This window comes from Dermacentor albipictus, chromosome 2, assembly GCF_038994185.2.
Source record: "Dermacentor albipictus isolate Rhodes 1998 colony chromosome 2, USDA_Dalb.pri_finalv2, whole genome shotgun sequence".
NCBI classification, from domain to species: Eukaryota; Metazoa; Arthropoda; class Arachnida; order Ixodida; family Ixodidae; genus Dermacentor; species Dermacentor albipictus.
In genome coordinates, this window is record NC_091822.1 from 182,501,794 (window position 1) to 182,529,122 (window position 27,329).

Below are 27,329 nucleotides of genomic sequence, written 5' to 3' on the forward strand. Positions count from 1 at the left end.
CGGTCAACGGATGGCGAAGAGCACTTACGAAAGAAAAATTTTTGTGAATCCGGTCTCTGCATACGTGACCTTCCAGTCAGAAAACAAGCGCGTATAAGCGTTGCCTTCTGCTCTTTTTCTTTTGCGCAGGACAAGATAGTTCGCACACTGCTCTGGTTCCTGCGTGCGACCACTGTGGCCGCCTTCTTCTGCTACGGAGCAGCTTTGTGCGAAATGTTCGTCTCCGTTAAGTATGTGAGTGCAGAATTCTGAAGGTTTTATTTTAAGCTCTTTAAACGAGATGCTCAGCAATAATTAGACAACGCGAAATAAACAGTCCTTCGGCAGACGGGCAACTTGGTGGACGAAAAGAAAAGCTTTGCCACCTTCGTATGAAGGGTCGAAGATCATTCTGCAATTGTTCGCCTGCGAATACAATGCGTTGTATTTGTTGGCTTTAGACGATGCGATACCAGCGCTGTAGAGCGGTCAAGGAGACGCAATACGAAGACAACACAGCACGGTGCCGCGTTGTGTCATCCATGTCTCATGTGCCTGTCCCCTACAGCGCTGGTATCAAATCAATTTGGCCCGCCTCCGCGATGGCGACAGCTAAGCTACGGAAATCGGCAGCTGAGCATGAGCTTGCGGTACAGGTGACGTAGTGCGTTGCGGACCGAGACACCAGAAAAAAAAAAACCAAATAGTACATACACAGCACTTTAGTCAAATAAGGTTGCGGGTTTGTGTCCATGCCACGGCGGCCCCATGTCCTGATGAGAAATGCGTGCGATAAAGCCGGTTAGTAAAACATCGGGACGTCAAACCGAAAGCTTCCACAACGATGTTCCGAAAGCTCCGGTGTAACCACAGGACGTTAAAAAGTAATAAATCAATCGCCAAAAATGAACTTAAAAAGCCTTGAGAGTGCGAATAAAGTATTCATTACATTTTCCCCTATTGCTCTTACGGCTCTTTAGTCGCGCACAGCAGACCACCATTGTAGATCACTTCTCTGGCTGCAGAAATTTCGCTTATATAGAAGGCATCAACTGAACATAGTCCCACTGTCGCCATTTACCATAAAACTAAATAGCTTAACTGCATGTTCTGCTCAGTGTGCTGCTCTGCATGGCGTTTGCAGGTTGACTTTGACCGACTTCGCAAAGACACCGATGACAGCTCTACCAGCATCATTAGTTTGAAGGCAAGCCTTGCCATATTACTATTTCGTAAAGAGCTCACTTACTCGAGATTAGACAGTTTTAGTATAGCGTACCCTATTCCATTGCGGACGCTAAAAAATAGCGGGTCGTCACTACGCATGCGCAAAACGCTAAACGAAATAGCGGGTATAGCGGGCGTACGCAACGCAAACGAGTTAGCGTTAGCGTTTTTGCGGGGTTTGCGGAGCTTGCGGGAAACATGGCGGCGGTCCCGGCTGCCCGCTTCGAATTGAATTTGGCGTTGCTTTTGTAAAATGCACTTCGTTCGTAGCAAATGACTGTGTAAACGGCTTTCGCTTAGTCTCAGGCCGCTTCGACGACAGAGTATTATGGATAACCTCGTGGTGTTTTCGAGATCGCTTCTCGTTTCGAACGAGTCAAAGCCTAACAAAACAAACGTTGAGATGTCAGCGCCACCTGTCGCTAAAGGCGCAAAATAGCCGTAACGACGGCATATGGCCTCTGAGATCCAAAGATATCGCCGGTCAACTAAAACTGTAGAAAACGTGCGCTGCTTAGCGTACGCTATATTATAGCGTATAGCGTACGCTATAGTTGCGGACGCTAAACTAAAACTGTCTATTAAAGCAATGCCTTACCGTACAATAATGAACCAAACGCATACTAATTACTTGTCACTCATCATGGGCGCGTTTGGTACCAAACTTTATGTTCTCGATTTGCACCACCCTGCTTATTCACTCACCTTGCATGTCACTTGCAGGCGTCGATCCTGGCACAAGGCGGTGCCTTCTACACGATCACTGTGCTGGCAAAGATAAGTGTAGATGAAATGTTAATTGTATCATGAAGTAGAACGGAAGATGTAGCGCATGTTCAGATTCTGTAGATGGACATCGAAGTAACAACGACGCAATACGCGATTCTCACGTACACGCTCAAATATGAAGGTCCAACTCGTAACTCTGTCTGCCATAGTAACAGCTACTTCTCGGCGATTCAACTTATCGTACCGTGTGGGAGGAAGGGACTTGAGGCTGACTCCAACCAAATAACTGAATTTTATTAGCCCGACGTTTCGGAGCCCATTCGGCTCCTTCTTCAGGAGGTTGTTCTTCGGGGGGTGGCGGTGTGCAGCTTTTAAAGCGTCTTTTGTAAAAAAAGGAAGGGGGAGCACGGGAGGTGGGGAGACACTTCACAGACGGAAAGATGGGGGAAACAAAAGGGGGGGGGATGTTGACAGCTGCAGTGGTGCTGGGATGACCGGCGCTGGGGAGAGTGCCCACGAGGGTGCCCTTGATGGGAGGTTGGGGTTGGGGGAGGTTGCAGGGTCGCGCCGACGTTTTTGTGTTGGTGAAACAAGCGGGAGTCTAGCTGGCTGTGCGTCCTTTTCTTCTTTTCGTCATGTCGCCAAGGCCATGGACATACACCGAGGGTACGTTGCCCTTCACGCGGTTTATGTTATTCCCCGTATTCTGAATGTACCATGACTCCAGTAGTAGTCTCTTCCGCGAGTTCGTCTCTGTTTGAAGGATTTCAGTTTCCCCGAAAGCAATTTTGTAGTCGGCGTCTTCAGAGTGTTCAGCGACGGCGCTGCGAATACGGTTGAATGTTCTGACGTCATTCTCGTGTTGTCTTTCCACCATACCAACCAACATGAAAATAAAGTTTTTCTCTCTCTCTCGTGTTGTCTGATCCTTTCTTTTAGATTTTTGGTTTCCCCGATGCACGACGCCGGACAGTCGGCACAGCTGATTTTGTAGACGACGCCTTGAGCTTTTTCTTTAGGTGGACGATCTTTTGGTTCAGGGAGGAGGATATTGAAAGTTTTTATTGGTTTGTGCGCCACTTTGAGGCCTTCTTTTTTTAATATTCGGCTGAGCGCTTCGCTGGCACCTCTGACGTACGGGATGGACACTCGCTTCTGGGGTTGGGCAGAAGTCAATGGCTGAAAGTCCCGCACTTTGCTTCTTCTTTTTTGTTGTCTGGTTCTTTTTCGAATGAAGACATCTGTGTAGCCATTCCTCTTAAGTTCGTTGAGAACCGTTCTCTTATTTTTTTTTTGATCCGATTCCAATGAGGAATGAGTTTCGGCTCGTTTGAATAAAGAATTTACAACAGACGCCTTGTGGTTTGCCAGATGGTCGGATTGGAAATGAAGGTTCGCGGCCTGTGTGGGTTGGTTTTCTGTAGACTGAAAATTTTAGAATGCCGTCTTTTCGCGTAACTTGTACGTCTAAGAATGGGAGTGATCCGTTCTGTTCACGCTCATATGTGAACTGTATATCCGGGTCTATGGAGTTTAAGTGTTTCTGCAAGTTTTCGACTTGCCTCGTCTTCACGATGCAGAAGCAATCACCTACGTACCCGAGGAAGACTTTTGGTTTCGGGGAAAAGGTATCTAGAGCTCTCTCCTCGATGCTCTCCATAGTCAAGTTAGCCATGGCAGCGGAAATTGAGGCCCCCATAGGAGTTCCTTTAACCTGTTTCTAGTAGCTTTCCGTTCTGTCCTCTGTTTCTTTATTGTCTTTTTGTTTTCTTGTTCATAGATTTACTTTTTATTTTCTATTTACTATTATTTATTTATCTATGTATTTATTTATTTATTCATTCATTTGCGCTTCAAGTCAACTATGAGGAGTGGTAGTCTTCCCTTCAGGTAACGTTAACAAATTCTGGGGCGATACACCTCGGCGGAGCAGACGGTAACTACGACGCGGGCTTCATAGACTTATCTCTGTTTCATAAAACGTGTCAGTCGCGTTCGTTCGAAGCAGTGAACTAACGATGACATATACCCTTTTTCCGGACTTTTGCGAAGGATTCTCGAAAACCATCGCCGACGAGCCGCACGTACCTGAAAGGACACGTCCTCGGCGGAGACTTTCCGTGGCGTGTTGCCACGTCGACCGCTGCGTGGCGAGAACACTTAAGATGTCGCAGTTCGTTCTATACACAGTGACGCGCAGGTGCACGGGCGCATTGCGTAACCCGCGGCTGCGCTTCGCTAACGACAAACGTCCGCACGTGTGGTCTCACGCCATATAGTATGTCACGCACCCGAGTCCATTTACTCCTTCTGCGCGGGGGGGGGGGGGGGGGACACTATATATAGTCGCGGGTTTTGCCGGACTCGACACTGCGGACGTCGGACGGGAGGGCGGTGCGTGGTTTCCTCGCGGCCTAGCGGCCACGGGACCCAGACTACGACACACCAGATGCTGGCGAGTAAAGTATACGGATCGTCCCAACAGACTGTACTGGAGAGCTCGCGAGCGGGCCAAGAAAAACAGACAGCGGTGAGAAGAAAACGTGGCAGCGGCGCTTCAAAAACAAAAATTGGAGGACGCTTAAGCTTCGCCTTCAAGAGTGGAACGCGATAGCGTTCCCGTCGACCCGCCAATGGGTGTAAGACAATGGGCTACAGGGCAGCCATCACTTACGAGGCGCCCCGCATCAGACGCGGGGAGCGTCGAGCCATATGGTCGAGCAACGCGGCGTTCGGCGCAGCAACGAAACGTGCGCCTGAGCAAGCGGAGCGAACCAAAGAACTCGATATCCCGGAGGGGGAAATGATGCGCGCCAGCCAAACGCCGTGATCGGCACGGGCAGAGAGATAGAGAGATAGTGATCTAAAGAAAGGAAGGACGCTTGATTCTACAGAGGGAGCTAGGCGAAGCGTTGTCAGGGGAGAGAGTCCGAGCCGCGACAGCTCCAATGCGCGCGTGGCGCGCCATCTGTCGGGGCAGCGCCGTACATGGAGAGGAGGGGGTCTTCTGTGTTTGCCGCAAGATGGCTCTCCGTGTGCGGAAAGCGCAGAAGAAATGCAGCGAAACGCACTTCGCTACTCGTGTAATTGCGACTTCTGTAAGTTACATGTTCATAATTACCGATATACACCACAGTATAACTTTCCACGGCTCGTTTCGAAGGCAACACCGCATTCACTAGAGGCGCGTTTGTACCTATTGGAAGCATCGAAATCGTGGCTGAGTGGTAGCGTCTCCGTCTCACACTCCGGAGACCCTGGTTCGATTCCCACCCAGCCCATCTTGGAAGTTGCTTTTTATTTATGGAGTGCCTGCCGTGATTTATCGCTCACGGTCAACGCCACAAAACGCCGACACCGACGCCGACACCCGACGCCGACGACACCGGCTTTTCTGCGACACGAGCTCCTTAACGCTATCGCGTTAAAATTTGTGCGGCTCGCATTTATGATACATACGTGACCGCTCGAGACACCACAGGAACCTTCCTCGACCGTACGGTGCACCGCGAGAGGCGCATAAACACGTGGAATAAAGCGCACGCATATAGGCTCTGATTCAGGGGGAACAACAAAGCGAGGCGCCAGAAACTGAGCGTGCATACAGGCGGTGCAGTGCGAGAGGAGAAAACGCCCGAAAATAGCGCCGACTCGTGGGCCTCGAACGCGGGGGTATTTGCGGCAACGAACAATGGCGAGGAGGGGGGGGGGGCTAACTGGCTCGATCGAAACCCACCCACGGTCGTGCCTTGTACCACGCTGCAGCTCTTGAGGGCGTTTGGACACGCGCTTCCTGGACTGAAAAGCAAAAAGAACACACAGCGTATCGGTTTGACGCACTTGAAGTGCAACGAGGCAAGGCGACCTTGGCATTAAAGCACAAAGAAGGTTTGTTCAGACAGACAGACACACTAATGGCCACAGGCGGGCAGAGTCGAAGTGTACGTGCATCTTCTCAAGCTGGTCTCACAGAAACGAGGCCGCTCGGTCGGGAATCGAACCCGTGACTTCGTTCTCAGCAGGAAGAGGAGGAGGATGAAAGAAAGAGAGAAGGCAAGGATGTTAACCAGAAATGCGTCTGGTTGGCTACACTATACTGTGGTACGGGAAAGGTGCAATAGAAATATGAGAAGAGAGAGGGGGGAGGGGAGAGATATACAGGGGACTGTCGCATATGCAGATGCAGTGCGCCAAAGCGGAATCAGCGAAGCAAACACCAACATATGCCGAGACACATGCTCTACAATGGCGCTTTCTCGCGTAAGGTTAAAATTGAATGAAAGATCAAGCGACTCCTTTGTAATAAAGTCTGACACCTGCTTTTCATCAGTGGCGTGGCGTCGCAGATGACAACCATCAAGCACAGTTCTTTCTTTCTTTTTCTTTGTTTAATTCTTGTGTATCTGTTGCGCACGCAGTATAGGAAATAACACTAGGGTTGCGTCAGCTCCTGCTTCCCAACCGACAACATTTATTATCTGCGTCTTTTATTTCATTCCATAAAATTCTACCTGCAATTATTATTTCCTTGTGGGCTTCTTTGTGATATCATACTTTGTGTCTTTCCACTAAGCAGTGAGAACGCTTCACGATAGTGACACGTAATGGTTTTCGTTGCTCTTTGTATGTATTTCAATGACGGGCATTTAGTTCACTGGCTTACTTGTCTTCTTTACAGCCGGGTCGAATAACTTAATTACGTGTAATTTAAACTGTCATCTCATGTTGTCAAGCCGGAGATGATGCTTCGCCATGCTGCGTATAATCGCAACCTTTTGCTACAGCCGCCATTCATCCAGCAAATAAGCAAAAATAAAAAAAGCATTAACGCGTTCATGCAATACCACATTTCACGATCGTTCTCAGTAGTTGTTGAACTTGACATAACTCAGTCGGTGAACTCACCTTGAGCTCAAACTTCGTCGTGACGTGTTCCCAAGCGCACTATGCCCCGTCGTCTTTCTGTCAAGCCTATTCAATATAGCGGATGATCTCTCGGCTGGAACATTGGGACAAGAATAGCAGTCAGTCCCATAAGTTGAGGAGCCTTCGATAGTTGCAAGCATCATGTTGTGTTCATATGCCAATTATTATTATTTTTATTATGTTTCTATACGTAAAAACGATCGCATAGGGAAGAAAGAAAAAAGAGCTCACTGGCTGCTGCCACCAGGAGAGAAGCAATGCCTACCTACTGTACAAAGGTAGGATTTCCACAGAAAAAGGATATTAGGCGAAGAATAGAAGATACATTATAATGCATATGAATGGCCAGGGGAAGGTACATAAAGAGCGAGAAAAAGAAAGTAGAAAGAAATGGTAGGCCACCATAATCTTTGATTTAGGTGTCTCTTAGGGCCACGCGCACTTCGGAGGCAACTGTTTTCCATTAACTAGGTGGTTAAAGATCATGCCACCTTCTTGTGTGTGACGCCATTAGTGACGTCATTACGTCCGCTTTCTACTTCCGGTTTCCAGGAATTTCGCCAAAATGGCACTCACGCGGCGTGAATTGACTCCTTCGTAAATTCCTGGACAGTCTCGCAACATCCGGAAGCGTTGGCGAAACCCCGACGTACTATACGTGGCGCTCTGCGCGCCGCATGCGGGACCTGCAATATTGAACGGGAAGCTCACGAGCTTCGCTGGCTCTGCGTGCATTCTAGTTCACTCCATCACGATGCACTACCGTCTTGCGCGAAGCGTACACACGGGACCGCGTGACAGGACATTGCACGGCGCGGTGCAAAGTACGGAAGCCCCGGCGCTTGCCGAAGCACGTCACACGCGAGGCCGGTGTCATCTCTCCTGGCAGCTGTCACCGTCTCTGTACATGCGGGTCCCATTGTTGTCTTGCTCGCAGCTCTCTCATGCGGCGGCAGACAAAAAAAAAAGAGACACAAAAGCAAGAAAGAATGTCTTCCGTGGTGACGACGCGTGTCTATCACACACGGGGGAGGTTCCTGTTTCGCGTCTGCATCAGCGATTCAACCCCGTTTCTCGTGTCGCGCGCGGGAACGCGGCGTGCGCCTGGTTTTGTTCTTAATTTTGCTCGAGTCACCGAGCCGCAGATAAGGCGTCGCTCCGGTCAGTTTTCGAAACGAGACGACAGTCTGCCTAGCCTGACGTGTACGCAGAACCGGCGCAAGTGAACGAGGAACTACGCCCACGCTAGTTTTGCGAGAAATGAGAGATAAACGCACATCCGAAGTTTTTCTTCTTTTTTTTTTCCTGTGGCGATTATTATCGATAGTGGCGGACAGGAAGAAGCTGAGAGTCCGCGCGTGCAGAAGCGTCCGGCCTGGTCGCCTGTACAACCAACGTCTTCTGAGTAACCTTATATGCACGACCGCGTCTGACGGGGCCCGACATCATCCCAGTGGAAGGTCGGCGCTATCACTGAAAAACGCGTACTTTGCGGAAATGGCGAATTCGTTAAGCAACGCCGAACACGCACTCCTTGGAACCTATACGGCATGGGCATGGCGGCTTTCCTACAGTATTTATTTACTGATAATTCATTTATTTAGACTACATCACGGTGCTCCGCATACGCCTGCTATGACGTAACGTACCTTCCCATGTTTCGACACCTAAACAATATTTTAAAAATCCTCGTTTGCACAGCACTGATATCACTGCTTCTTGATATAAGTGATGGTGGCAGTTGGCATCATTGATACGTGCAGTCGCGGACAGAATATTATGGACCATGAAATCTAAGAAAAAGCTGAATATATCCGCAACCTCACAACGCAATCTGGTATTTGCATTTTGGACCTCGACTATAATATGCTAACAACTTTGTCGTGGGCAGTTTTACTGGTTACTGCTACAGGCTGCTCGGGAATTGAACGTTTTCGGAGATCCCGCGGTCCATTTTATCCTGTCCGCGACTGTACATCTTTTATCTCGTTCCCGCAGGTTCAACTAAGCAAGTGGAGCATATTAGCAGAAATAATTTAGTTACTTAGTGAAACTCACCTGAAACGACATTACGAGTGAAGCACACGGTAATTCCTCCACCAGCCATGTGAAGGATTAAAACAAGCAAGCTTCCTCCGCTGCGACTGTCACGTCCCTCATAAAGGCTTGAAACTTCTAACCCACCATATAACAGTGCGTTCGCTGCCGTCAACGCGACATCTTAGCCTGTTCGTATAAACGCATTACAGTTTACGGAATACCGGAACACCGGATACATAGACATATGGAAAAGCGCTGCTGGCGCCATCCTCTGACGCTGACATCAACTAGAGCGCATTGAAGCATGATTACAACGATCACATTTACAATGAGTGCATACTACTTATCTGCTGGTGCAAGAGATACGATAGCAACGATCCTTTAGGGTCTAGCAGATTCGTCTTTTTTTCCTTTTGCGAGAGCAATGACGCATCACTCCGCAATGCAAATGTGGCATATTGTTACTTCCACAACGATACGGACAAACCGTAGCTTCTTGCTGTCTCTGCGTACTTAAGAAACGTGTCCGCGCCCTCTGGCGATCGCTATATGCTGACTCATCAAGGCAAGGCATATGAATGCGCGCCATGACTTGAACCCAATAAAGAAATTCGCGTACATTCTGACCATAGAGTTTCTCACCATATTACATAGAGGGAAATCTGGCGCTACTGCGCTGTGGTATGCATGAGAATGCCCGGTATATTGTGACTTCGGATTGGCATCGTTTTCGGAGAGCCAGTACACCTTGAACACGCGCCTGGCAAGCACCGTTCAGTCTGTCACAATGATTCACTTTATACTAAAACAGCACCTAAAAAGCTGTTTTAGCTTTATTATTAAACAAAAACATATTTTGTTTAACTATAAAAACTTGTTATTGCACGTACAATTATATGATACATAAAAAGTATGAGCGGCCCACTAAAGTTGGAGGACAGACGAAAAGATTCGCGCTCGCTTTGGAACTGTTCGTGGTCTGTTCTTGCTTTTATTCGCTTGGTTATGCATTGTAGGTGACCAAAGACGTAATATGGGTGAATGGAAACATTTCATGAAGATTTTAGTTTAAGAGCGCGTTACTTGCGTAGCCATATCTACGTTTTGGACGAAACCTCTTACAACACCAGCCAACACAAGCCTCGCAGACACATACATCGTCATTCCGATGACGGCACAGAGTCTTTTAGGAAACTCCCATAGACGGTGGCGCCAGATTTCCGTCTATGATTCTGACCCTTGCTATGCGTTGACTCATATAGACTGAGCAGTTCGACGCCTTTCCGGCTCATCTAATCGCTCATACGCCACCATCCCGTGTCTTCGTTAGAGTTTCCGTTAAATATATCCGGCCATGGCGGACTTATCTCGCCCCGGACGAAAGAAGGAAAAAAGAAGAATGCGATATGTTCCGCGCACTATATTATGCGCCCTTACGCGCCCTGCTGGGGTTTCGTCGCTTTGAGTACACGAGAAAGCGGTTCGTGCGTTTGGTCCGCGTACTCGCGAGAATGTCAGGAGCTGTGAACGAAGAGCGCGACCGAGACGGAGGACGCGCTCAGGACACAGACGAGCCACACACGAGCGCTTGTATGCGTCCTTCAATTGTGTTTCGTCCTGGGCCCGCATTTCGTTATTACACACACACACACACACACACACACACACACACACACACACACACACACACACACACACACACACACACATACATATATATATATATATATATATATATATATATATATATATATATATATATATATATATATATATATATATATGTTTCGGACATTTTGTTTTGGACACGCAAAAGTAAACTTTCGCACAGAGTGCCAACAACCGCACTCTGCAAGAAAGTAAACACGCCGGAGAAGTGTACAGGGGAAGAAACAAGCTGACACGGGAAATGTAAGAGGCAGCTGAGATATTAAAGCGGTAGGAAAAGTGGGTCTTTTTCCCCTCGGTGGCCCTTTTCTTACAAAAAATAAAATAAAATAAAAAATAGGCTTTTATGTATCTGAACGCGACAATGTCACATGCTGTATTTCAATCGCCTTCTTTCCCCTTTTTAAATCCTTAAGCATTTCTATGTTTATAAATTAAATTATGGGTTTTTACATTCTGAAATCACGACCTAGGCAAAAAAAATTTATTTATGGGGTGTTACGTGCCAAAACCACTTTCTGATTATGAGGCATGCCCTAGTGGAGGACACCGGAAATTTCGACCACCTGGGGTTCTTTAACGTGCACCTCAATCGAAGTACACGGGTGTTATCCCATTTCGCCCCCATCGAAATGCGGCCGCGGTGGAAGAGATTTGATCCCGCGACCTCGTGCTTAGCAGCCGAACACCATAGCCACTAAGTAACCGTGGCAGGGTAATTTCGCTGCTTACGCAGCGACAAAACCGTCCCTCACGTCGGACAAAAATCTGGGCTGATCCCGGAAATAGCGCAATTCCTGGCCGACCCGCACCGGAGATGAAGCAAGCTTCAAACACCCAGCAAAGTGAAGCGAAAAGTGCATACAGTCTTTGAAATCGCGCATACGATATAGATAAAGCCTGCACCAGCGAGCGGCTTGGCTGAAGGCTGCTGGGACCCAAGACGTCCCCATAGAGAAAGAAATTCATCAGTTGAAATTTCTTTCTCTATGACGTCCCATCCTGCATCTGAGGCGGTGGCACCTGCCTCCTGACATGCGTGTCGTGGGGTGGATAGATGAGCTTATCCGTTGGACACTAAATTTTATACTATCTATCTTCGGACTGTCGCTTCCAGGCCAACGAAGCGGCGAGAACAGAGTGCTCGGAAATATCTCGGCGCACGTCGCATCCTGCCCCTTTCGCAGATAGCTTTCAAGATACAGGAGTGCGCATCTCTCGTTAACGAGAAGCGGCGAGAACACAGCGCGCGAAGCTATCAGATGTCGGCGCACCCTGTCTCCACCGCAGATCGCGTTCAAGATACGGTCCCCGCGGCGCATAGTGTTTCCACGCGGATAGATAAGGCGCTAAAGAGCGATACCAGCTTATAATGATTGCAGCGTCATCAGCGCACGTGGCGCCGCCACTTGCAGTAGTTTGCTCGACTCCCCAATTCACCTTGCGCCGCCGTCTGCAGCAGTTCGTGTTGACGCAGCGCTATCGTTTATACCAGTCATATGAAGTTTCATCATATCGATAATGACACTGGGCCGCGTGCAGATGAGCAAGTGGCACAATGCGTGTACATGCTTAGACAACTCCCAGAAGAGCTTCTGCGTGATTTTGTTCCTTTTTTGTTTCTTTTTTGGGCAAGTGTGAAGGCTTGTGAAGTACGAGGTTTCGTGCAGCATGATGGGGGCTGTTAGCTCGTACGAGTGGTCAACAATCCGTGTCGTTCCCTACGCTGACGTGCTCCACGCACGCGTTGCAACGGGTATCTATGTATACTTGTCCAGCAATAAACCGACAGTTGTAAGTACAGCGCTCCTGTCTGTTTACTCTGCGTTCCCCCTTTTCCCTTCCCTGTAGACAAACAGACACGTTTTTATCACCGCCAAACGGGTCCAGTGAGTCAACACTCGGGGCTGATGCAACCCGCCTCGACATTAACTCGGCCCGACCTGCCATCGTTCGACACGAACCAAGGGTGCGATCTTGTACGCGTTCCAAAATAGAATAGAGGCGGTCCGCTCTTTACGTCGTGAAGTAGGCCGTCCGTTCCATTGCCTTCGTCCGATAGCCGACGACACGGAGTGATTGACAGCAGATATCACGTCACAATTGACGTCATGGTATTCGTCATGGTTCATGTTGACCAATCGTGTGCGGCTCGGTGGAACGAACTGCCTCCGTTCTATTTTGGAACGCGTACAAGATCGCACCCCAAGTGTCCGCACATCATGCTCACATGCCGACTCGCGTCGACTTTGGCGGGCTCGTGCAAACCAACTTGCAGAGCGTGACGTCAAGAAGCTGTGGCGCCACCGTCGCCGCCACATTCCGCGCGAGCAAACGCATTAAATAAAACAAAAATCAACAAATATGCGTCTTTTTTTACAACTTCTGCTTGCAGGTATACATATTCAGATGGTAGAAATATGCACAAAATTTGCCAGGGACGATGGAAGGCACAGTGCGCACCTGTCCTGTGTTCTCCCTCGTGATCCGTCAAATATTGTGCTCGTTCCTGCCTTCCAAACGTGTCCTTATTTGTCAAAAGCAATGTCTTCATGGCGAGGGTTCCTTCTTTCGGCGAATATTTCATTCATTGAGGTGAAAATGAATAGAGATGTCGTTGTCGCCCTTTGCAGGCGACGGCTACAACTTCTCAGTTGGTTATTAATATAGGATAAAATAAAGTACAGTGTGTCCGTAAAGTCATGGTGCGCTTTTGATCGGTCACAGGAAAGCAACAAAACAAGATAGAAATGTGAAATATTCACCAAATTAAAGGAAAACTCTCCAACTTTCCGTAGTATGATGTGCCAGGGTGTGCGCGCACAGGTGATGACGCAGCATCACAAACTGTGCAATGTGTATTTTATTTAACAGATCTGTAACCCAGCATCTACCACTGATTCGGACGCGGCATAGTCCACATACGCTCACTCGACCACTCAACAAGTGGAATTCACACTGCACGGTATGCTGTTATTGCTAACCAAAAATATTTTATTCGTGGGTGGAAACCTTGTCCAACAAACGAAGTAGTCGCGCAATTGATCTACATAAAATTCGGATGCCTTTCAAAGCAAATACTTAGCAGAAGAGTACCCACGCTGTTGTAATCGTCATATGTTCGGAAACAGTCGATCCTGCTAAACCACCGATTAGAACTACCGTGAGAATGCCGCAGTAAGGCGACACTAGTGAAGCGAATTTTCAGAAATACAAACTGATCTCTGAGACTGATTGTCGGCTCAAACATGAGCTCAAGTACGCGATCGCGCTGGATGCTCCGTCCGCCTAAGCGCCACAGAAACTCCGACCATACCGACTTAAACAACTTCGATAAGACGCCACGTCACAGTAAATAGACCTCGAAACGCGAAAAGAACTACCAGAAACTGCCGCCGAGCGTATATTTGGCGTAAAACCCGGAGCGCTCGCCCAAGACAGCGTGCCGACTGCCTACAGATGGCGCCACTGCGTGCGCAGTATGGCGGCACCCATGAAAAAACGGTCTATAGCACTAATTCTCATCGCTGGACTAACCTCGCCAGAGATATGTGCTCGCTCCCCCTGGCAGGAGCAAATAATTAAAGGTGACGCTGAGGTGTAACCTTTGTCGTCTGTGGCCTACGGAGTGGCGACCGAACGCGCAGCACGCGCTGGCAAACACGGTATTACAGCGCAGACACAGCATGTCTGAAGGACAAATGTTGCAGTTCATCGTCAAATAAGTGCCGACATATCATTATGAGTGCAAAACAACAACAGAACCGCAATGAAAATAAATGAATGCCGTACTCGCACATGTATACATACTGAAGACTAGCAGACGATACTAGGAGCAACCCACACGAAGTGTGCTGACGACGGGGACTCCGCTCGATATTTGGAAGGAAATAGTGTCCTGGAACATACCGTGTGTATGCTGTTGAACAAACCTGAAGGCTCACATTTCAAAAAACTCAAGCAGAGCAGGTCGGCCAGCAGCGACAAGTTGTGTTCGCTGTACGGCAAATAACATTACCTTGGTTCTGTCCAGCTACGTGGCATTTACATATCTTTAATGTTTGGCTAAAATTACGTAGGACACCGTGTATACTGTGCGTAAATGTTTCGTTAAGTCACCGTCTGCCTTGTCTGCTTCATCGATTAGCTCTGCTCAGCAGTGGTAGCAGGATGGAATGCACGAAAACCAACATTTTGCTGGCCTTTCACTTACGATGCATAAAATCATAATTTGCAACACGTCCGATGTTTGCTTTTGTGGCCTTACACTTAACTATAGAGCAAGGTAACTCTCAACTTGCTCCCTTCTTTTTATTTCTTTTTTTTTTATTAGTTAGTCAGTAGGACATATGAGTGCATACTAGGAGGACAGCTGCTCTGATTCAACATTTTATTTCTTTTTTAAGTAGCTAATGATGCAGTAGCTCTCTATTGCGTTTTGTTAATGTGTACGTTACAACAGACACGACATAACCATCATGCTCTGGAAAAAGGGCAGGTCTGGAAAAAGGGCAGGATGTCATCTTTCAATGGCTTCCGAGTAATTGTGGCATTGTCGGCCACGACCTCGCTGACAAGGATGCCCGATCTGCCCACGGAGGCACCCACGCATTTAAATTCCACCGACGAGGGCGTACGTTGCAAGGGAACTTCGTTTGCTTGCCCGCACAACAACACAAGTTTTCCGGAGCTCTCCGAGCGTATTTAATTGCCGCCTGCGTGCCCTGGATCGTGTTACATCTCAACACGGCCGAGGGCATTAATTTGACGCTTGCCACGAGACAACCCCACCCGTCCGTCAGCGCCTACCCAAACGTGAACGCGGTGTTCACACCGACTGGTGACGGGTCCGCGAAAGACCCCACTACCTGTACCTGACAAGCTGGTTGACAGCGGTGAGATCAAGAAGGCAATCCTCCACGATCTGGGATCGACGGACTTGGGAGCCTTCGCAAGTTCGAGGTTAAACTGCGGACGGAAGAGTGACTCCTGTGGATCCTGGATCAGGAGAGCTCCTCTACGTGGCTCAGGAAGGCTGAAGTGTCCTGATGTGAACTCAGACGTTTAATATCCTCCTGCATGGAGTGGGCTTCCGTATTTGGAGCCAGTGTAAATAATGTAAGATAAGCCCTTTTTTTCCCCTCATTCCCACTACCGTACGTGCTCGTCTATGGGCTTGGTGGATTCCTGGCCCAAACGCCACCTCGAGTGACAACGCTCTTTTATTACGACTGTAAGTGACAACTAGCCACTCGCGTGGGGATGAGATATTGCTCTGCTACCTATGGATTGGTGTGGCATTTACGAACGCTTGTTCTTTCCGTTTTGGAATGGCGACACACGGCCTCAGCGTCGCCTCTGCGCGTTGGCAGCCTTCGCTCTGTTCTGATCTGCCCTCGCCTCGCAGATTGCCGTGCAATCGAAAGCAGGCGACCGTATTGCCCCAATGCACCGGCGTTGACACGCTCCAGCGGCAAGGGCGGTGGCCTTTACACTTTCGTCGCGGAGAAAGAGCTAGCGACGCTACGTTCACGCACCTATAGACCAGAACACGCTAGTCTCGCACCCAGACTAACCGAACGCATACTCTCGCACCCGGGTTGCCCGGTCGACCGGCGCGATCTTGTACTGGGCTGCCAAAGTGTGTTCGTCGGCGACCAGTAGACATGGCAAGCGCCAGCTCTAGGGCTCCAAAGTGCGGAAATGTGCCCGTTCACACGGATCCAAAGTAGAAGAAGTCATCTGGGCATCATTGTGTCGTGTTTGGATGCCAAAACAACCAGCGGAAAAGGAGCAGGTTGCTTAGTGCTGTTTGCGAAGAGCACAACACACGTAGGGAATCGTGCCGGTGCGGTGTTTTCAGCCTGCGCCGATTTCCATCCGCAACGAACAATGCCAAGCTGCGCCACCGGTGGATAGCTGCAGTGAATAGGAAGAACTACCAACCCAGTGAAAATGCACGAGTGAGTATTCGATTTGTGTATATTTTGGTGCCACGTTCAAGTTTGCGCCCTACAAACGTAATACGTGTAACACGCAGGTTTGCTCCGAACACTTTCTGGGCAACAAGCCTACAGAGCAGAATCCCACGCCGGTGCTTCGCCTTGGCTATAACAAAAAGGCAAGCCTTTTCGTGTTTTCATTCAGGCAGAGCTCCCGACGGTTAAGCGGAACAGTTGAGTTTGCGGTTAGCGATACTTGCAGCTGGTGCACGGAATGACCATTAAGCGTGAACGACAAGTTGTAGGCCTTGCTGGTGAGCGTTATTGCTAATGAAAGTAAACCGAAGTCTGCTCGTCACGTAGCATGCGTCCACAAAAACGTAAACGACGACTATTCGTCGCCGAAGGTGTTCTTGCGGCGCACCTACCTTTACGAGCTGGTGTTGCAGGTGTCATTCGTAACGAATTCATTTGAGCCTCCTGAGCTCTAAACTGCGTGCGGGCTGTTATGCGGGGCAAAGCGCAAAATATTTCCGTTAATATGGCGAGGAAAATAAGGTGCTTAATTATTCTTGTATTTTGTAACAAAATTTTGATCGTTCTCACTAGTTTTTTTTTTACTGTTTTCTTTTCTAAGGGAGCGCCAACAATCCGATGGCCTCGCACAAGCGAAACAGGTCTGGTACTAGGTAGCTGCAGTCGGTGGGGCTAATTTCTTGGAATGCAGGTGCGGTTGTTGTCTTGTACCAAAGGGGTCCTGATGATGCAGCTTTAAGTAGGGATGGTAATTTTACGTGCCCTGTCATGGTTTGTGCAACTGTACAACACCTGCATCTGTCATGCTCGCCCTGTTATATGGGCTTTGACTGCACATGTAGTTGAACATTATAACTACTGTATTACCTCATTTTCCAATGAGTGCAGGTTTAGCATCATATGCTGCTTGTTCGAGTGCTGTAGGCTTTTGTTCTGAATGTTGTACTCTTAAGTGGTTGCACGATACAATTGGCCTGGTGTATTTTCTATTTCATTTTGAGAGGACTTTATATCTTCGCAACAGTGATGGCATGGGAAAGAACTACAGCCCTTCTTACTATAACATCTATTTTGTTTTCAATGTGCAGGTGGTGAAGGGCAGGCGTCTGCTAACCAGGCAGTCAAACGACCTCGCCAGTTGGTTGCCAAACGCGGCCAACCCAGTAGAGACCATGACAAACAAGACCAAACTGAAAGTGCAGATGACAGTGTTCTGCGTGCTTTAATAATATATGGCACCAACACAGTGCTGTAAATTCCTTCACAGGTTACGTGCCAAAAAGCTCACACGTGTTCTAGCATATAGCGCGCGGTTTGTACAAGCGTAATAGCGTACCTACCCGATGTATTCGCTTCTGCAGTCTGCACAGCACTCAGTGTGGCCATTGCGGACTTGCATGAGGTCTTGAAGTTTGATTGAATCCAGACAGCGAAAATGACAGGTTAGAAAAAACGCGAAACACGCCTTCCGCCCAGCTAAAAAGCCCAAGTTTCGCTTTCGCGCCGGGTCGCATCTCCCGGCGTGGCAGCCCAGGCCTGCTACTTCGCGGCGCTTGGGATGGATGGCGCGACCGACGCTCATCAATATGGCGGCGCCCTTTGAATTTACGGTGTTCTGGTGTATACACTCTCTGTCCTCATCGACACTCCCCATAATAAGCTCTTCGTCCTCTTAGCTCCCCTTGGCAGAGCAGTTCAAGCAAGCTGTACGATACCGAGGCCGACCTCGTCGCCTCTTCTTGTGCGATTTCTCCAGCTCTCTCTCAAATTAAAAAGAAAAGAGGTATCAGCGCAGGTGCGCAGCTATACAAACACGCACATTACAGAACGAAACACTCGGCACTTGACATTTCCCGCACCCCGAGTTTTCCCCTCCTTCCCGCTCTCTCTCTCTCTCTCAGCTCGACGCGTGTCTGCTCCGCCGGGTCCAGGCATCCCCTCGATCCGTGGCTCTCGCTCTCCTCTGCGGAGGAACCCGCAGCCCCGGAAAAAAAAAAAGACGCGGGATACTCAACGCTGCGCAGGCGCAGTGGAGGACCACCGCGACGTCGGAGAGCTCCTTTCCCTCTCTCGCACGCACAAACACACGCACTGCACCGCGGGAAGCAAGAACACGCACCATCACCGACGCAGGGCCCGCGCCTCCCGGTCCACACTGCACGGTTCGCCGCCGTCGCACGCGCGCGCGGGAAAACCCCGAGAGGCCGGCTTCTACTCGTACCTCGGACCGCCGCCTTGCAACTTACGTACGCTTTGTGCTCTGAGGAAAGCCCGGCAATATCGGAACAACGGTTCGGCCCTTTGCACGGAGCCCCGCGCTAACAACGCGAGCGAAGGAAGGACACCGGAGCCGCAGTGAACGATGACGAACGGAGCGTGAATACAAGAGCGTCGTCGGTTCCCGGCCGCGGCCCGAGCCGGCACCAGGCCTAGCCGCCGGCGACTCGATCGCCGGGAGTACGCCGGCGTTCTCCCGTCGTGGCCGACGTCGGCGCGGCGCTGCCACACGAGCCGCCCGCGCGCGCGCGCTCCTTTCTCATTCTCGCGTAGAAAAACGAGCCGCCGCCGCAGTTGTTCGTCAGTCACGCGCCTTTCCTCCGCAGCCAGCCGGCGGCGGTCGCCGCAGCTGCTCCTCTTTCTTCGCTAACCAAAACCCAGCGGCGGCTGCGCAGTGCCAGGGCGAACGAAGGCACGACACGGCGGTGGCTGCGGCAATCGAAGTTCGGTACCCGCGCCGAGGCGCTAAGGGACCTCCTCAACTGTCGCCGGTGCAAGCTTGGCCACACGTAGGATAACGACCCGGCCCCCGAGACCGGCTCAGAGTGCCCTGTTGTGCTTGTGGCGGTGACTGGAAGAGGATGGATTTCTTCTGAACCAGAGGGATGCACTGGCGTCGGAGACGGTCGCCGAGTGCAGTCGTGGGCTCTGCGATTCGATGATTCCTGGTGCCGCATTCGCTGGCTTCGCGGTAAGCATTTGATACGCATGTATACACGCGGCACCCCTGCGGTGTCTGTAACGTAACCTGCGTGTTCGTATGGAGTCGTGGTTTCAAGCCTCGTCGCAGGTCGCATTAGCTCTAGGTGGACGTCCCAAGGACGTCACGAAAGGGAACACTTAGTTTGCGCTCGAACAGGGATTTGCTACACAGGTGCAAATCAGTTTCCCGCTCAATATAGGTTTGCTAGATAGTAATTGTCCTGATGAATCGTCCTCGTGGAACGTTGAGTGCCGGAACCACGAAAAATCACCGGCTTTAAATGCAAATCTATAGCGTATCCTTTCCTAATGGTGTGGCAACAGTGCGAACACCCATAGTCCTTACATTAGATGGCGTTTTAAATGAAAGAATCACAGCAGGCGAGACCTTGTTGCGCCCGGGCCTCACACTTCTAGGTCGGCACTATAAGTGGACACTCATTCATGCTCACGTACTAATATTTTCCCGGGGCTTTATATATGCACACTGGAGCTCAGTCGCACGCTCTTATTGGCGCCCACACGTATACATATATAGCACATTCGCGTTCATGCCCCAATTTCACTCGCACTAACCGGCACCCCTCAGGCTCGTACTCGCCTTCCCCCACACTCCGGAGCACTTACTTTTCTACCCCCGTCTACTCACGTTCGCGGACAGTCGCTCAAATTCATACTCACAGGACCTTGAAAAAAAAATCACTGTCATCGACTGTAGTTGACACGTCAACCAGAGTTCCACACTCGCGTCCACTCAAACATACCGGCACAGATTCCCGTCCACATCCATGTCCAATCACACGTTTGTCGCTCAAACGCAATCCCACGTGTGTGAAATCGGCGTAAAGTATGAGTCCTTGCACTCACGAGTTATTATGCGGACGTTGAACATATTGATCGTCTAGGGATTAATCCAGTGGGAACTGTAATTTTGGAGCTTATATGGGAAAACTATTGCAATATTAACTAAGATTGACATCGGTTACTAGCACCCATTCTGACCTTCACTGCCGCTGAAGAGTAGCTTGGAGCGCCTGCTGGGTGTGTTATCATTGGTAAGCACAAATAAGTATTTTACGGTCAAAAGAGCAATGTGTGCCTGTTGTAGCAACAAGCTGCCAGATTTATTTACATTTCCGTGGCAGCTGAACGACATCATAATGTACGCTGCGAAATCAAAAATTATCGCTCTCCCGACCCTTGAACTTCAATCACAAATGCTGTCGTGTGTGTCTATATATATATATATATGTCTGTCTCTGTGTGTGTGTGTGTGTGTGTGTGTGTGTGTGTGTGTGTGTGTGTGTGTGTGTGTGTGTGTGTGTGTGTGTGTGTGTGTGTGTGTGTGTGTGTGTGTGTGTAGCCGTTCAAGTGCCGAGGATCTCGGCATTCAGGGAACAGCGCCTACACGATCGAAAACATGTCATCTTCAAAACGACGAGAACCTCTCTTCGTCTACGTCTGCCGGCAAACGGTACAAACGCAGGCGTTCGTCTACATCTACAGTGCCATCCGCAGTTCGTCTACAGTGCATTCCTCAGCACGATTCCTCTAACTGCGCCGAACGGGGAATGGCTGGGCCAATAGCCGTTCTATGCCGGGCAACACGCGGCCCAAGATGCCGTAGGCACGCCTGGTAAATGCCGGACCTCGCGTCGACATTATCGTGACGTCATGACGCGTGCATATTCTGGGACACCGCGACGTGATATAGCCGCTGTTCGGAAAGGGAGCCGTTCGCTTGCCTTCGCACGATTGGTCAGAATTGTGCCTCCTTCCTAAAGAGTGCGATTCTCACCAATCGTGCGAGGGCAGGCGAGCGGTGCGCATTCCGAACCGTTGTAAGGTGGTATTGAAACTTGATCGTATAGGATCAGGTATTACAGACATCTTTTTAAGGACGCGCTGGAGCTTGCCAGTATATTTTCGGACACTAAACTGCATTATCAGGTTAATGCATATCAGCATACTACGCTAAATGCAATAGGGAATGTTCAAAACAAGGCGTCTATGATGTGTTTCTGGCTCTGAAATTGCTTCCGGCGCTTGCAACCAGCAATAACATAACTTTCGAGATCAGTGTTTGCTACTCGGAGGGAGCCATTTTTGGGGCACGCATAAATTTGGACACTATCTATAACAAAACGGAAACTTTTATCGTGAGAGTTGCGCTGACATCATTGAATCTACATTGCTGACAACATGGATTTTTACAGCGCCGGCATGGGTCTAGCAAATCGGTTATCGGTGAGAAAGGCCTACATTCCATTTTGAAAGAGACCAAGGCTCAACTGAGCAAGTTTCGAAAACATTTGCTGCGTCCAAACGGCCTTAATACGAGAAGATATTATAACATCCGTAACGTGCAAACTAACATACAGGCGCCATTTTGGAGCAAGGGTGAAGCTAGAAATAAGGATTAACAGAGGAACTTTGGCTTTCATTCCCTCCACTTATAATGAATATTTTCCCGCCGAATGAATGAAAACCATATCTTGCAAAAATACTTTACCAGTATAAACTTACTTAGTATTTCTATTCATAGTTTACTTAAACTACATACGATTGTTTAAGTCAAGTACTGTGCTTTTGAGAGAACTATGAGTCATAGGCACTTCTGCTTTGCTGTCACCGATACGACTATAAAATTACAACTTGACTGATTTAATGACGTTGCATTGTTTGGTTAGGAAATAGCACATCATGTGCTTTGTGATGTGATATATATCCCAGTTTCCTTTTTCTATGTTCCATAGATGTCCATAGAACATCTTGTTTTAAACATTTCTCACATATTAAATATATCTAGATTTGTCCAAACGACCTAACAAATATATACTATGGCTTATCTAACTCCCATCCGGATCACGTTTCTGTAGCGTTAAAGGACATCGCAGCTGGACATATGTGACCTCTAATAGATTCTCACTTTAGGCATGCAGAGTTCTATAAAACGTCCAATTGATATTTTACCGTGCACGATAGCGGGCTATATACTTGTAGGTGACACAAATTCCATGTTTCAGCAGACGCTGTTTGTGAGAACGCAGTGTAGGGGTTGGAGGACGGACTTCGGGATGAAAGCCAAACTTGGGAGGATTTTATTCTACATTATGTACAGGGAGGTGAGCGACAAGTATCAGTCGTACAGTCATTACGGGCCGGCAGCAACTCGGACGCTGCGGCCCGCGGCAAGAAGTTCGAGAGAGGTGAATCAGGGAATCAGGGAATGTCCCAGCATGCTCAGGTCTCTCTGGAAGGCTTCTTATAAACCCTTCGAGCACTGTAAGTCACGTCATGTTTGACCAATGGGAGAGTCCGCTCCGATGACGCCACTTTCAGCCAATGGTAGGCGCCCGTGTCGCGGTGTCACACCTGGCGGCTTTCTGCGGTCTTGCCTCGCAGACTGGCAATGCACTTCTAACGAGGAGAAGGGGAGGGCTGCTCATGCTCCATTGTCCGAGGCCCACCTGCTAATCCCGGCGGCGTACGAACTTGTTGGCACGTGAACTTGTTGCCTTAAACTTGTTTGCTCGGCCGCTCCTCTGGAATGTGCTTTCATGCTTCGGCATTCCTCAATTAGCTGTGCTGCGACTCGAAGTGGTTTGGGGAACTCGAAGTAATCGCAGGAAACAGCTCCATATCTAACAGCTCGTCCTCGCCCCGGTTGTTCTGAATGGCCGGTGAAATCAATTCGCTGGCCATGAGGAACGCTGAAAGAAGCTGCAGGGTACTGGGGTCGAGCCTCGTTTGACGAACTTCGGGATCCTTGGCCCTGGAGAACAGACGTCAAACAAACAAAACAACACAGCGCTGCCCCACGTGTAAGCGCAGGCTCTTCACCCCTGACTCGCCAGGCTATTACTGAGTCAAAATGAACCCTGATCTTTTATTTCCCCAATTTTGACAAAGCAGTTCCAACCACCCTTCCAAACAGCTATCCATTTCTCCTCGAATGCCGACAAGACCAGAGTACTATTGTTGTTGCAAAACAAAAGGGTCGTTGACGATGCAAACAACAAATGAAAACAGCCGAACATAACTTAAGTGGCCTAACTACACGAACAGCATGTTTCCAATCTATCGCAGTGGCGTACTTATCGCACGTATTGGTGCCACTGAACAATCTGGTCAACCTCACAAGTACGTAATCACAAGCGCACTAGCCTTGTGGTCACTAAACAAAACGCGTACTTGCGTTGTAGGCAAACTTTGCATTCACGCTTACTCACGTTTCTTCCCTGAAAGTCCTACAGGACACGTGACATAAACGAACAATTAAACTTGCGGGACTTACACACTCCGCAGAACTCTTAAAATGATGCGTCTTCTACTAACTCTCTCCACGCACGCTCACTAAAGAAGTCAGAATACGGCTGCCCTCAACACACACTAGCAACCCAGTCATAAATCTGCTTCCTTCCGTCCACACAGGACACGCGCTAAAGGAACTAAGAACGCCTCTCAGTGCAACTCATGCACTCACTGAAAATCTACGCGCTTAACCTTAGAAAATTCAAAAACACACAAAAAGCAGGTTAAATAACACACGCGCTTTACCATAGGCCTCTGAATGATAACCTTGACCCTCAGGTTACTCACACACACAAAAAAGCCTATCTACTTATTAATGAACATCTCGCGAGACTACATGATTACATAAACCTCATCTTTCAAATCTCGGAGCTTGCTCAAACCAAAACATAAACAAAGCTCAAACCTTACACATTGAAAGGAACTCTAGTCTCAAATCGCGAAATTTTCCGATGCTCAAAAATAAAACCAAATAACACGTTTTGCTTCTACGGAAGCTCTCTTGGCTTCCCGTTCCCGATTGCTTACGACTGACTCATACTTTCAGCCTGACCCGAGGTGGGCGAAGTTTCAAAGCTACTCTGGCTGCCGAGAGACAACAAAAGGGCTGATTCACTATCAGCTCCCCCAAGACGTTACGGTCTCCTGCCAATTTGCGTCCTGGCGCCCCGCTTTCAACACGAACTCGATTGACCGCGTCGCTACTCCCCACCTGGTCTCGTCCTGCCACCTTGCGTTTCTTCGAACTGCACGCTGAGCTATGAAAAGAACTACGGAACGACGAGGAGATTAACTGCCCCGTGCCCTTTGTCCGCGTCCGCGCAGAACATGCTTTGCGGTCCCCCTTTGACCGGTGGCTCGAACGTTCTGGATGCGTCAACATCGTCCTAGACGACCGCACCTTCTTCCTCGCGCCCTGCCCTTTTGGGTTTCTTGCCATCTTTGGCGGCGCTACATTAATTACCGACTTTCGGTCTTTACCGCGCTTCTTTTTACGGCGCTTTCTCTTTGCACTCGCCTTCATGTCGCCTTCTCGTGCCTCGTGCTGGCCGGTACACATTTCGTCGGCCCGGATCGGTCTCTTACCCGCACAGTCTGAGTGATTCTCACTTAAATAAACACTCTCTTTGCCTCGACCGGCGGACAGCTCAACCGACTCTGGCACAATGCAGCAGGCTTTACTCGAGTTAGACAACTCGCACTCTTGCGAACTGCCCTCTACTACATTGCCCAGCTCACGCTGTGCATCGGCACACAGCCCGTCGGTATCAATCGCTGTCTCACGCGCACAGTCCGAATGATTAATAACTGAACCATCCCTATCTAGGCTATCTAGACTGGCGGAGAGCCGCACCGATCCCTGAACAATGCAGTTGTTCTCTCGTGAGCTACGGAGCTCGCCACCCCGAGAACTATTCTCAACTGCATCGTCCAGCTCGCACTTCACTTCTGCACGCACATCGGGCTCTACATGGGTGCTCGCGTCTGTCGCGTCAACAGTACCCTTTTCTTCGCTAGCAACCTCGCTAACATTACCAGCGACGCACACACTCGGTAACTGTGCCAATTTGTTCGCAGCTGGCCTAGCTGTCTCTACAGTCATCTGTTGGCACAGCACCTCGTCGCTCTCCTTGCGGCCTTTAACGGCCTCTGTTGCCACTAAGGCATCGTTAGCAGCTAGCCTTTTCCCTTCACTTATGAATCGGCAGCCAATCTCACAGGCACTACACTTTTCGTCGGCTTCTGGCGAAAATCTGCTAGATGCTTCCTCATTCTTTCGCTCTGTACTTCCTACAGAATTCTCAGACAGCCGTTGTCTCTGTGCCAATAACTGATCACAATACTGTATCTCTTTGATCAGTGCTGCCTTCTCTCTCTCATACTTTTGCTCACGCTCATGCTTACGTTCCTGATACTCGCGTTCGCGTTCATTCTCACGTCCGTGACGCTCACACCTAAGAGTAAGTTCTTGAAGCTCATGCTTCCGTTCATTCTCGCGTTCTTCACGCTGACGCTCACTCCTAAGCTCACGACGCTCTCGCAAACGTACACGACGCGCACGCTCCCGTGGCTCCTGTATCACCTCCCAAGCAAGCTCAATGCTTTTGCCATCATTGCCACTATCGTTAATCGCCTTTATGATAGCTGGTGTTTTCATCCGTTCGTCCGCCTCAACTCCCAAATCGTCGCACACCAACAACAAGTCTAACCTCGTCAACCTTCTAAGATCCATGGCAGCTGCCCCGACAGGTGGTTAAAACTGTTTTCCTTAATTAATTTGTGCAAACACACAATGCAACAAATTCCCGATTCCCAGAACTATCAAAATTGAACACACAACCTTTGAGTCTGGCGAATCATAAGGAAAAAAACCACGCGCTCACTTACGGTTGCAGCACCCTGCCATCCGGTTCATTTGTCCGCTGTTCCCGGTTCCTTCCGGACTCCCTGGGTCGAAGGCTCGCTCCTTCTTCGATACTCCCAGTCTCTTCGGACCTCTTTCGACGAAGGCTCTCTCTTCTTCGCTCTTCCCGGTTCCTTAGGATCTGTCTCGACGAAGGTTGATCTGTAGCGCTGCCACCAGCTGATGCATTCGGAGGCGATCCTACCGCTGCCAACCAGATGTAGGGGTTGAGGGACGGACTCCGGGATGAAAGCCAAACTTGGGAGGATTTTATTCTACATTATGTACAGGGAGGTGAGCGACAAGTATCAGTCGTACAGTCATTACGGGCCGGCAGCAACTCGGACGCTGCGGCCCGCGGCAAGAAGTTCGAGAGAGGTGAATCAGGGAATCAGGGAATGTCCCAGCATGCTCAGGTCTCTCTGGAAGGCTTCTTATAAACCCTTCGAGCACTGTAAGTCACGTCATGTTTGACCAATGGGAGAGTCCGCTCCGATGACGCCACTTTCAGCCAATGGTAGGCGCCCGTGTCGCGGTGTCACACCTGGCGGCTTTCTGCGGTCTTGCCTCGCAGACTGGCAATGCACTTCTAACGAGGAGAAGGGGAGGGCTGCTCATGCTCCATTGTCCGAGGCCCACCTGCTAATCCCGGCGGCGCACGAACTTGTTGGCACGTGAACTTGTTGCCTTAAACTTGTTTGCTCGGCCGCTCCTCTGGAATGTGCTTTCATGCTTCGGCATTCCTCAATTAGCTGTGCTGCGACTCGAAGTGGTTTGGGGAACTCGAAGTAATCGCAGGAAACAGCTCCATATCTAACAGCAGACACTAGAACGGAAAATTTTTAATGCGAAAGCATTGTATGTCCAATGAGGCAGAAAAGCCGGTGTTGTAGGCAGCGAGTAGTACCAAAGGTCACCCTCATCAGTGACGTCATCAGCGTCTTTATGACGTCAGTAGTAATGCGGAATTAAAGTTAGGACAAGTTAGAGTAACGTGACTTAAGGTAAAGTGTATTAAGGTGATGTAAAGTGAATGAAGGTGAATTAAAGTAAATTAAGGTTGGTAAAAGTTACAGCAAGGTGAA

The 27,329-nt window shown here is 49.4% G+C and overlaps 1 protein-coding gene and 1 long non-coding RNA gene across 2 annotated transcripts in view; both read left to right on the forward strand.

Moving 5' to 3' along the window:
* The first annotated feature begins 16,226 nt into the window (after positions 1-16,226).
* Positions 16,227-18,134, forward strand: LOC139055646 (uncharacterized). The gene is made up of 3 exons (XR_011511903.1): positions 16,227-16,532; positions 16,610-16,690; positions 17,636-18,134. It is a non-coding gene; the product is annotated as an uncharacterized lncRNA (long non-coding RNA).
* A 502-nt stretch (positions 18,135-18,636) lies between these two features.
* The window catches only part of LOC135920415 (uncharacterized), a 32,602-nt gene continuing 23,909 nt past the window's right edge, over positions 18,637-27,329 (forward strand). The window contains exon 1 of the mRNA XM_065454684.2: positions 18,637-19,515. The gene's annotated coding sequence lies outside the window, so the exon portion shown is untranslated. The remainder of the gene's footprint in view (positions 19,516-27,329) is intronic.